The 12,145-nt window shown below is 46.6% G+C and overlaps 1 protein-coding gene across 2 annotated transcripts in view; it reads left to right on the forward strand.

Moving 5' to 3' along the window:
- The first annotated feature begins 2,497 nt into the window (after positions 1 to 2,497).
- TET1 (tet methylcytosine dioxygenase 1) overlaps positions 2,498 to 12,145 on the forward strand; it is a 142,638-nt gene continuing 132,990 nt past the window's right edge. For both annotated transcript variants that reach the window (XM_032138640.2, XM_032138650.2), the window contains exon 1: positions 2,498 to 2,903. The gene's annotated coding sequence lies outside the window, so the exon portion shown is untranslated. The remainder of the gene's footprint in view (positions 2,904 to 12,145) is intronic.

The raw sequence follows: 12,145 nt of genomic DNA on the forward strand, positions 1-12,145 counted from the left end.
CCCTGCCTTTTCCCCCCACTTTATCCCGGTGCTATCACTATCTGATACACTATATATTCTGCTCATTTATTTTCTTTATTTTCTGTGCTCCGACTCCTACAACACGATGGAATGCAAGCTCTACAAGGACGGAGGTTTCCTTTTGCTCACTTTTGTTTCCCCAAGTTTGGAACTGTGTCTGGCACTAAGTAGGGACTCAAGGGGAATGAGTGTTACCATGGACATCATTCTTTTTTTTTTTTTTTTTTTGAGTCGGAGTCTGGCTCTGTCGCCCAGGCTGGAGTGCAGTGGCGCGATCTCGGCTCACTGCAAGCTCCGCCTCCCGGGTTCACGCCATTCTCCTGCCTCAGCCTCTCCGAGTAGCTGGGACTACAGGCGCCCGCCACCACGCCCGGCTAATTTTTTTGTATTTTTAGTAGAGACGGGGTTTCACCGTGGTCTCGATCTCCTGACCTCGTGATCCGCCCACCTCGGCCTCCCAAAGTGCTGGGATTACAAGCGTGAGCCACTGCGCCCGGCCCATGGACATCATTCTATGTAGTTGTATGATTTTCCTATTTCAATACCTTTTAAAGTTAATCCAGTTAATTGACAAAAGCCAGGATATTTCTATTTTATGATAGTCCTTTTCCTTTTGTTCTTCATGAAAATTACATTATCTTGGATTTTTCCTTTTCCTTTTTTGGGGGGCAGGGAGATGGGTCTTGCTGTGGTTGCCCAGGATGGCCTCAAACTCTTGGGCTCAAACAATCCTCTTGCCTCAGCCTCCCGAGTAGCTGGGATGGTGTGCACTGATATGCCCACCTGAAAGTCAGGATTTTTTTTGAGACGGTGTCTTGCCCTGTCACTCAGGCTGGAATGCAGTGGCTTTACCAAAGCTCACTGCAACCTGAAACTCCTGGGCTCAAACAGTCCTCCTGCCCCAGCCTCTCAAAGTGTTAGGATTACAGGTGTGTGCCCAGCCTTGAAAATCAAGTTTTATAAGTCAAACTCTCCCTGCATTCCTTTCTTTTTATCTAAGTAGAATGTTTCTAACAAGGTTTTAACAAGTAACCTTTTTGAAGCATTGACTCAGAAGGTCAATTTTTGTCCATAAGATTTATTTCACGGAAGGCAGCTATGCTAACCACTATACCATCAATGGGTCATGTAAGATTTATTTCAGGCCTGGTGCGGTGGCTCACGCGTGTAATCCCAGCACTTTGAGAAGCCAAGGCAGGCAGATCACCTGAGGTCAGGAGTTCGAGACTAGCCTGACCAACAAGGTGAAACCCCATCTCTTCCAAAAAAAAAAATAATAATAATAACATAGCTGGGTGTGGTGGCGCACACCTGTAAGCCCAACTACTCAGGAGCCTGAGGCAGGAGAATCACTTGAACCCAGGAGCAGAGGTTGCAGTAAGCCGATATCACGCTATTGCCCTCCAGCCTGGGCAACAAGAGCGAAACTCCGTCTCAAAAAAAAAAAAAATTTTATTTCAAATGCCACATTTCTGATTTTATGCAGCCAGGGTACTTTGATTATGCCATTGAAAACACGAGTGCAGTCATCAGTTTGCTCTGCCAGCCTGGAATCTCTGTTCCTTCTGTGTAGGAGGCAAATTTTATTCATCCTTGTATGCCTACATTGTAGTGCAAGAATACATTCGTATGAATCAATCAGTGAGGAAGGTTAAAAGTTTAGGAATCTTTCCCAGAACAGCCTGGTTATGCTTATGTGTATAAGAATAAAATCTAAGTGCAGAATGGGGGTAGAATGGTGTGAAAGGCAATGAGGGACTGAATCCTTTCTCTTCACTTGAAGTTTGACCTGGAAGGAATGAAGATTCCATGAACAGCATTTTCCTTACCACAGTGACCCCATTAAAGTCCTGGATTCCCTTGTCTGTGTCATGACTGCTGGAAGAAGCAATAGCTATCAAACATTTAGAGAAAAATTCAGATGCCCTAGTCAGTCTTAATTCTGGCGTAATGCCACTGGTTATTCCTCCTAATTCGGAAAACTTAGCTCTTCCTGCCCTTTCATTTCTTCATTCATAAAGTGAATACGACCACCACTGAAGTCCAGGGCCAAATAACTAACAGAAATATTATGATGACCTTTGCAGACATCCAGCCCAGAGTCAGGGAACACAGCCCTCATCTGGTTTCTCTCTTTGGTGTTGAGGGCGGTTTTCCGTTGCTGGCGACCTAGATATTGCTCAATGGTGTCATCTCTGACCTGGCACCTTCTTCATACATTTATAAACATGCAATTTAGAGATCCTAAAAACTTTTTCTAGAGCTCCCCTGGGAAAAAAGTTAATGACAAAATCTTGACACCTCTCTACGTCTTCTTCGGAGACAGAGAAGTTGAGAGAGGTGGAGAACGAGGGGGAGGGGGAGGGGGTCGAGAGGGAGTCGAGGAGGGATTCCAGCTCCAGTTTGGGTAAATCCAGCTCGCGTTTTGTCTCTCGCTCAACTGTGCAGGGTCCAGCGAAGGCAGAGCCCCAGCTTCACTCCCTGAGGTCTGTCCTGGGGAGACACTGCTGCTCCGGGGGGCTGACCTGGCGGGGAGTGGCCGCGCAGTCTGCTCCGGCGCCGCTTTGTGCGCGCAGCCGCTGGCCCCTCTACTCCCGGGTCTGCCCCCCGGGACACCCCCCTGCCCCGCCCAAGTCATGCAGCCCTACCTGCCTCTCCACTGTAGACCTTTGGGAACCGACTCCTCACCTCAGGGGCTCGGGCCTTGACTGTGCTGGGAGCCGGTAGGCGTCCTCCCCGACCCGCCCGCGCCCCTCGCGCCCTCCGGGGCCCCGGGCTCCAAAGTTGTGTGGATCGGCGCGAGTTGGAAAGTTTGCCCGAGGGCTGGTGCAGGCTTGGAGCTGGGGGCCGTGCGCTGCCCTGGGAGTGTGATCCGGCCAGCGGTAAGTTGGGGCCGGGGCAGAGGGCAGGGGTGCGGGGAGCGAGGACTCCGACGCCGAGGCCCAAGGGGGGGTCCGGGAGGCGGCGCTCGAAGCGGGCTGGACGTGGCCGGGGCTCTGCGTCCTTGGCTCTCCCGCGGCCGCAGGGGTGGGCTCGTACCCCGCCTCGACCCCCCACCCCGGGACGCTTGGGGCGCTTTTGTTGCCGGAGGTAAACAATGCCCCCGGCCGGAGGTATCGGCCACCCGCCCCGGAGGCCCCGCCACAGCGCCGGGTGGGGGGCAGCGGGGGCGCCTGGGGCTCTGAACCCGGGCTGCGCTGGAAGCGGGGCTGTGGGAGGGCAAGTGTGGCCTGGGGGAGATAGCTGAATGTGCCAGCGGTTCCCCGGCCCCTTTGGGGAGTCGGAGGTCGGGGCCCCTCGGGATGAGGAGAGGCTAGAGTCTGTGCAAGTTGTGAGTGGGGAGCCCGGGCTGTCCCGTGCTCAAGCGTACCCCCTAAACAAGTTTTCTCCCTCCCCCCCATATTTATATGAGAGACAGGTTGGTCGGGAAACGCTTTGGCGCCTGTCTCCCCGAGAGTTTTGGGACGGCAGCTCCAGGGATGAAACGTTTGGAGTGGAGGCAGTGGTGCAGTCTTGCTAGGAGTTGGCTGGGGGTTGTAAGGATCAGCGAGGAAGGGAATAGGGAGTAGAGTGTGTTCTGTCAAAATGGCATTTAAGAAACTCATTTATGAGCACCACTGGGTCGCTGGATGCGCTGGCCTTGCGATCCCATCAGTCCCCGTCTGGCGGGATCCCGGAGCGGGCCCCGAGGGTGGGAGGTGTGCGGAGCTGGGTGCTGGGGCTGGTCGTGCAGCACGTGAGGGGCCTGGTCCTCGCCCTTGGGCGAGGAGGCGGCCGCGCAACCTACCGCCCCCAGAGAAAAAATGCTCTCCCTCTCTCTCTGTGCTTCCCTTCCTCCCTCTCCCCCGCTCCGGTCCCCCCTCGCTCGCCCCAGGCTCTTATATATTCTACAAGAAGTGGTCTGGAAGGGACTGGCCGACGCTGGTAACCTTTCCACGTGAACGAGAAACCCACGCTGGGCATTTCTGATCCACCAAAAACTAAAGTGTCTCCAAAAGAACATTTAAAGCTTCAGCCTCGGAGTCTTTCCCGCGCCCCCAACTCCTCCCTCTCCCAAATTAACCAACCTTTCTGCATACGTCTCTTAGGGTGCCTCTTCCCCTCCGCCCCAGTTCCACTCTTGGGCACTAAACGAGCTGCACAATATGTCCTAGTAATGACCGCTTTTTGAAGAAATGTTTGAAAAGAGCTGCAAGACCTTGGAGCGAGAACAGGATTAGGTACACAGCTCTGGGCCGGCGGGGTGAGCCGCGCGCGCCACTGAAAGAGCGGCGCTGTACAGCAGCAACCCCAGGTCTCCCCTGGACCTGAGTGTGCTCGGCGTCCCCACCCCCAATATAAAGTAAAATAAAAGCAATGGTTTAATTAGGCCTCAGGATACGAAAAAATATGGAAAAGGCGCTTCTTAACCAGTTAGGGCAACAGTTATTTGGAGCATATTAGGAATTTATGACTACAATTAAACCAGGGGCAGGGGAACACGTAGATAGGTACGGAAATAAGGAGATTGGTGTGAATTAATAACCAAAAGACTTAGGTGAATCAAACCAAGAATCAAAAGACTTAGGTGGCTTTTGGTGTGTTTCCCGATTTTATCGGTATTGGTCATACGGGTCCCCCTTTTCCCCAATTAAGGGATTTTAATTAGTTTGTCAGTCTCTCTGTCTTTAAAGCTAAGTTGTAGTTTCAATTAAATTTCAGAATCAAGATATACGAGAAATGGCAGACAGTGTCCTTTTCTCTTTGCAAAGATGAGGAGTCCAGGCTTACAACTCTGGGACTGCCACTTTCCATTTTAATGAGAGTTAACTATCGCTCGCCGGGCTGGTCTTCCAGAATGGATGGGTGGGAGGGTTGGGTCTCCACTGTCCCTGCCCTTTGTTTCTCTTCCTTCTCCCATCTGATTTGTCTCCCCTCCCCCACCTTCTGAGCGTCCGTATCTTTCCTGCACACTTGATTTCCCCTCTCCCCTTGGTCTTTTAGTTTTCGGCCTTTTGATTCCAGTTGCCTTTTTATATTCTAACTTTATTACTATAGATGTCGAACCCCTTCCTCAGTTTTTACTATAAGTAATTTTTCCCCTTCCTCAGTTTTTGACTGTAAATTTCTTCCCCTTCTTTCATTTTTGGCCTTTTTTGTTTTCTTTTTGGGCATTTTCTTCCTTCTCATGCTTTTTCTTCTACTTCCTCCTGATGTATTTTATGTCTTTCTTGTCTTCGGAAGGACCGTTCTATGTCCATTCTAACGTCTCCCTTCCCTTTTCTTGGCCCTTTTTCCCCCTTTTTTCCCCCTTCCTCTCTGCAGGGCAGAGGAGTGTTTTACATATGGAAGGAGCCATTGACTAACTGTGCTGGCATTCTAGTGAGTTTCCCTGAACAGCTTTTACATGTGCCGAGGGCTCTCACACTTCCTGTGGTAGAAAACTATCTAGGAACAGCAAGCAGTTGCCTGCCTACTCTTCCTTTCGAGGTAGAACTTAGTTGCTGGAGGAAACTGAGCCAGGTGCTGCCTTTTTTAAAAAATGTTTTAAATCTTGTTTTTCTCCGCCAAGTGCAAGAGCCTTTAAGTTCTGTGGAGCTGAATGGAGGGACTATGAAATCAGTCTCTTGCAACTAGCTCTATGTGTGCAAATACCACGTTTTTGGCCACTGCTGGTAGTGAGAAGAATTGAAATACGACTTTAATTTAACCTGCAGGCTGGATCGTTACATCAGTCAAGCATTTTTGCCAGGAGGATTTTGGGGGAATCCAGAAAAAGGACGGATATAGGTGGGAAGAGGATCTTTCTGACATGTTGCTGTCAATACTGGCTTTTTTGTTTTTTGAGATGGAGTCTCGCTCTGTCTCCCAGGCTAGAGTGCAGTGGCGTGATCTTGGCTTACTGCAACCTCTGCCTCCAGGGTTCAAGCAATTCTCCTGCCTCAGCCTCCCAAGTAGCTGGGATTACAGGCGTGTGCCACCACACCTGGCTAATTTTTGTATTTTTAGTAGAGATGGGGTTTTACTATGTTGGCCAGGTTGGTCTCAAACTCCTGACCTGAGGTGATCCGCCTGCCTCAGCCTCCCAAAATGCTTAGATTACAGGCGAGAACCACCGCACCCGCCAGTTCTCTACAGAAAACCCTTACACTTTAAGAAGCCAGCTTTTCATTCTCTAAACAAGGTAATTATTTTAAAAATTTAGTTGGGTTATTATCTCCTGGCCTATAATTTTGGATTGCATACTCTGTAGTTCCCTTGTCACAAAGACATTTTAGGGGGGAAAATGTTCTATTGTTTTTTTTCTTTTTCAGAGTCTCACTCTGTCGCCCAGGCTGGAGTGTAGTGGTGTGATCTCCGCTCACTGCAACCTTCATCTCCTGGGTTCAAGTGATTCTCCTTCCTCAGCTTCCCTAGTAGCTAGGATTACAGGCATGCGCTACCATGCCCGGCTAATTTTTGTATTTTTAGTAGAGATGGGGATTCACCATGTTGGCCAGGCTGGTCTCGAACTCCTGACCTCAAGTGATCCACCTGCCTCAGCTTCCCAAATTGCTAGGATTATAGGTGTGAGCCACCACGCCTGACCAAAAAAAGTTCTGTTGTTTAGGGGGTCTTGGTGCTCTCTGGTGAAAAGATCTGTTGATTGAGTAATGTTTTACATCCTATAAATGGTTTTTTTTTTTCCCTTCCATGACAGTAAGAACTCACAGTATGGTGTCCATTAATTGCACATGATGCCCTTCTTGGGCCAATGATACATGCTTAATAACAGGGTCTCCAGTCTTATTTTCTTCTCATATCATGTTATCATGTAGCTATATCTGCAGCACTTTCACTGACTCTTGAAGACATTCCAGATTAGAATAAAAGTAACTTTCTCATGCCTGTAATCCCAGTGTTCTGGGAGGCTGAGGCAGGAGGATCACTTGAGGCTAGGAGTTCAAGACCAGTCTGGGCAACATAGTGAGATCACCCTTGATCCTCATCTCTACAAAAAATAAAAAGAACTTAGCCAGGCATGGTGGCCTGTGCTTGTGATTCCCACTACCGGGGTGGCTGAGATGGGAGCATCACCTGAGTCTAAGAGTTTAAGGCATAGTTAGTGATGATCACAGCACTGCACTCCAGCCTGGGCGACAGAGCAAGACCTGTCTCAAAAAAACAAAACAAACCTGATATTGAGAAGCATTGAAATACCAGTTTTTATCAGAAATGAAAAATGGAAGTAGAATTAGGGAAGAGTGTACATAGGGGAGATTTGACTGCTGGTAATATTTTAGTTCATCTGAGTGGTGGGATCTGAGTATTTATTTGAAAATACACATTTTTGCTGGACATGGTGGCCCACACCTGTAGTCCTAGCACTTTAAGAGGCTCAGGAGGGCAGATGACTTGGAGCTAGGAGTTTGAGAGTGGCCTGGGCAGCATAGTGAGACCATCCTGTCTTTACAAAAGAAAGAAAAAATTAGCCTGGTGTGGTGGCACGTGCCTGCAGTGCCAGCTACTTGGGAAGCTGAGGTGGGAGGATCACTTAAGCCCAGGAGGTCAAGGCTACAGTGAGCCTTGATATACCTGAGTGACAGAGCAAGACCCTGTTTAAAATAAATAAATAAATAAATAAATATATATATATATATATGCACACAGAGGGACACACACATTTTTGTATGAACTGAATACTCCATGACAGAAGAACTAAAAATGGAAGTAGAGTATTTAATAATGTTTACAAAAAAGAAATTAATTTCTGGAGGTCTTTTAGGTAATTCCATATTTAAATGTAGACCTATTTAATGGAGTGGACTACATTGTCTTCCCCCTGCCTCCACAAATTTCAGGATAAGCTTACTGCCCCTACTCCGTGAGTTCGGCTCTTGGGACAACTTAGTTTGTCACAAAAGAAGTTTATGTTTCAATAGTGGAGGCATGAGTGATAAAAATCAGGGTCTTGTGGGAGTCCTTATTTTGTTTCTGGTTGTCTCTGATTCTTTGGCTGGGTGGCACCCAGTGGTTTTCTCCCCTGCAGTTGGGTTTTTCAGGGGTCATTGGCCTCTTTCATGATCTCATAAAAAGGCTGTTACCATTTAAAGAGGCCACATCTTCACAATCCACGTTGTTCATACGTTTCTATTTCCTTGACAGGCTGTTTTTTAGGAGATAGGGTTTGAATGATAAAGATTATCTTAATTACAAGTCTGAATTTCTAAAGCACTTCAATTTAAAAATATGAAAGAATATAGGAGAGACAGAAATCAATTTGTAAACCATTTTCAAAGCAGATCCCATGACACCCTCTGGCATACCCGGATTACTTGCTTACATATATGAATTTTAATTTTTGTGGCTGATTGCAATGACTAGATTATATACTCCTAATAATTTTTTAGCAGTATAATCTAGATACAAGAGAAAGCATGCTTTTAATGACACCGTTGAATTTCAAGAGATTAAAATGAATTGCTTTTTGTAATGAAAATGCATCCTGATGAAGGTATTTGTTGACTTTTTGGAAATTGGAATTGGAATGTCTTGTTTTCTGAAAATCTTGTACAAAAAGCAGTGGTCTTTGGAGAAAATATCCTTCAGTTTTTCACAGCCAAAGACTGAATTACTGCAAGCCAAATTTTTTTTTTTTTTTTTGGAAGAAGGGGAAAGCAGTAAGCTTAGATGCCAAGAATTCAAGTGAAGTATTCTCTGGCCTAGTGTTTGTATTTAGTACAGATTTATCAAAATGTTATTTTTTGTGTATTTGATGTTATCACTAATGTCTATTTTAAAAGTCTTAAAGACACATTACATTGACTAAATGTAATGTGCTCTGGGAACTCTTATGTGTGTAACCTATGTAGTGTGTAAGGTGGGAACAGAACCAAAAGGAGATCTTGTTCTGGAGAATATAGCAAACTCTGGATTAAACTGGTTCCATAATAATCATAACTACCACTTATTTTCTCTCTCTTTTTTTTCGTATTTTAGAGTTGCAAACAGCCTTTTTTTTTTTTTTTAGCTCCTATTTATGAAACACCTATCATGCGCCAGCCCTGTGCTAAGCCTTTACACATATTATTTCATTTTATTCTCATGATAACCCAATGGGGTCAATACTATTAGGTTTTCTTCTGTATTAAACATGAAGAAACATAGGTATAAAGATACCAAGAAACTTGTCACAATCTACTAATATTTATGAACTGAAAACTGAACCCAGGTCAGCCTACTTCCAACGTCCATCTTTTTATTCTGCTACCCATGTCCCCTGACACTCAAACCACAGATACCACAAGGATGAAACCAGTGCCACTGGGTTTTTCCTGTGGGAGCCCATTGAAACCTCAAAACTACCTCATTTTAGATGAAGGAACATGGACTCAGTTAAGTAGTTCTTTGAAGGACACAGAGCTGGCGATCACAGATTCAAACCCAGGACTTTTTGATGTGAGATCATCTCTAGACATGAAACTAACCAGTGGGTCCTAGGATTACCTGGGTCAGATCAGTAATTTTTAAACAGATTGAACCCGGGAGGGTTCAAGTGATTCTCCTGCCTCAGCCTCCCAAGTAGCTGGGATTACAGGCATGTACCACCACTCCCGGCTAATTTTGTATTTTTAGTAGAGATGGGGTTTCTCCATGTTGGTCACGCCGGTCTCAAACTCCCGACCTCAGGTGATCCACCCATCTCCTCCTCCAATAGTGCTGGGATTACAGGCATGAGCCACTGTGCCCGGCCGGGGTTTTATTTTTAATCTATTTTTAATTTTTTTCAGACGTTGGGAGGCTGAGGCGGGTAGATCACCTGAGGTCAGGAATTGGAGACCAGCCTGCTCAACATGCCAAGATCGTGCCATTGAACTCCATCCAGCCTAGGCAATAAGAAACTCCGTCTTAAAAATTTAAAAAAAAATCATAGAATCAAGACTGTGACAACAGAAAATTAAGACTAGTTGTCAGTTGAGACGATTCGTGAGAACACATGGTTCTCACAATGAGAACAAATGGTTACCCACAACCGTTTTCCTACACCATGAAACGGAGTTCCTACACCATGAGACGGAGGCTGGAGGGCAGTGGCGCGATCTTGGCTCACCGCAACTTCCGTCTCCCGGGTTCAAGCGATTCTCCTGCCTCAGCCTCCCGAGTAGGTGGGATTACAGGCGCATGCCACCATGCCTGGCTAATTTTGTATTTTTAGTAGAGACAGAATTTCTCCATGTTGGTCAGGCTGGTCTCGAACTCCCGACCTCAGGTGATCCACCCACCTCGGCCTCCCAAAGTGCTGGGATTACAGGCGTGAGCCACTGTGCCCAGCCTTTTCTTTCTTTTTTTTTTGTTGAGATGCCATTTCACTCTTGTCACCCAGGCTGGAGTGCAATGGCGTGATCTTGGCTCCCTGCAACCTCCACCTCTCGGGTTCAAGCGATTCTCATGCCTCAGCCTCCCAAGTAGTTGGGATTACAGGCGCCCACCACCATGCCCAGCTACTTTTTGTATTTTTAATAGAGACAAGGTTTCACCATGTTGGCCAGGCTGGTCTCGAACTCCTGACCTTAGGTGATCCGTCTGCCTCAGCCTCCCAAAGTGCTGGGATTACAGGCGTGAGCCACAGCGCCAAGCCAATTCTGTGATCTTGAGAGAGACTGTTGATATCCTACTATAGTGAGCTTTGCTTTTGCTTAGAGCTTCATCTTATTTTGGGTCTGGGTAGGCAATCTGAAAAGACCTGGGTCAAAACCCAAAGTCAAGTGGCGAGACTCCATCTCCACAAAAATTAAATATTTAGACTGGCGTGGTGGCACATGCCTGTGGTCCCAGCTATTTGGGCAGCTGAGGTGGGAGGATTGCTTGAGCCCAGGAGATTGAGGCTGTAGTGAGCTGAGTTAGCACTACTGCACTCCAGTCCAGGTGACAGTGAGACCCTGTCTCAAAAAAAAAAAAAGAAAAAGAAAAAGACTTGTGGGATCTTGTAGAAGGGATTTTAGAACCAGCAGCCTTTGGATTGAGTCAGGAGAAAGAAAAGGATATTTCTGGGTTTGGGCAGTGTCCACCACAATGCCTTCCTTAGACATAGCAGATACTCAACAGATGTATTGGACCTGTGAGTCTTATTTGTAACCTAAATTGTCAATACTGTCCCCTGAGATTTTATGCTGTTTTGGTGTGCATGTGAAAAGCTCAAAATTTGTGGATTGTTAATTGGAATGTGGTAGGAATACTGTTGGATCTCCAGGGAGGAGAGTTTCTTTTTTTTTTTTTTGAGATGGAGTCTAGCTCTGTCGCCCAGGCTGGAGTGCAGTGGCGCAATCTCGGCTCACTGCAAGCTCCGCCTCCTGGGTTCACGCCATTCTCCTGCCTCAGCTTCCCGAGTAGCTGGGACTACGGGCGACCGCCACCACGCCCGGCTAATATTTTTTGTATTTTTAGTAGAGACGGGGTTTCACCGTGTTAGCCAGGATGGTCTCGATCTCCTGACCTTGTGATCTGCCCGCCTGGGCCTCCCAAAGTGCTGGGATTACAGGTGTGAGCCACCGCGCCCAGCCAGTTTCTTACCTTATATAAGCCTCTTCTTCCTCTGGTTTAACCAGCTTTACTGTCAAACAGATGATACTTCTCCCTGCATAGGGATGTGCTCAGGAAAGAGATAATTTTTGTAAAGATTGGGATTTAAGCTTTAAAACACATATAATGGCTAGGCATGCTGGTTTACACCTGTAATCTCCGCACTTTGGAAGGTGAGGAGGATTGCTTGGGGCCAGGAGTTCAAGGTTACAGTGAGGTATGATCATGTCACTGCACTGCAGCCTGAGCAACAGGGAGACCTGTTTCAAAATAATAATAATAATAATAAATAAATAAATTTAAAATGCATGAAACTATAAGGGGTGTGGTTTCTAAGGTAGAGAAAACCCCATGCTTACCTTATTTGAGGAACTTCATCAACTTAAATCATTTGTTGACGCAATTAAAGAAGCTTTCTAGTGAATTTAAGGTTTAAAGGATACTTTAGTGTTTTTTCTTTTCTTTTTTTAAATAATTTCAACTCTTTTAGGTTCAGGGGGTACATGTGCAGGTTTGTCACATGGGAATATTGTGTGATACTGTGGTTTGGGGTGCAATTGGTCCTGTCACCCAGGTAGTGAACATA

This window comes from Hylobates moloch, unplaced genomic scaffold (assembly GCF_009828535.3).
Source record: "Hylobates moloch isolate HMO894 unplaced genomic scaffold, HMol_V3 SCAFFOLD_3, whole genome shotgun sequence".
NCBI lineage: Eukaryota > Metazoa > Chordata > Mammalia > Primates > Hylobatidae > Hylobates > Hylobates moloch.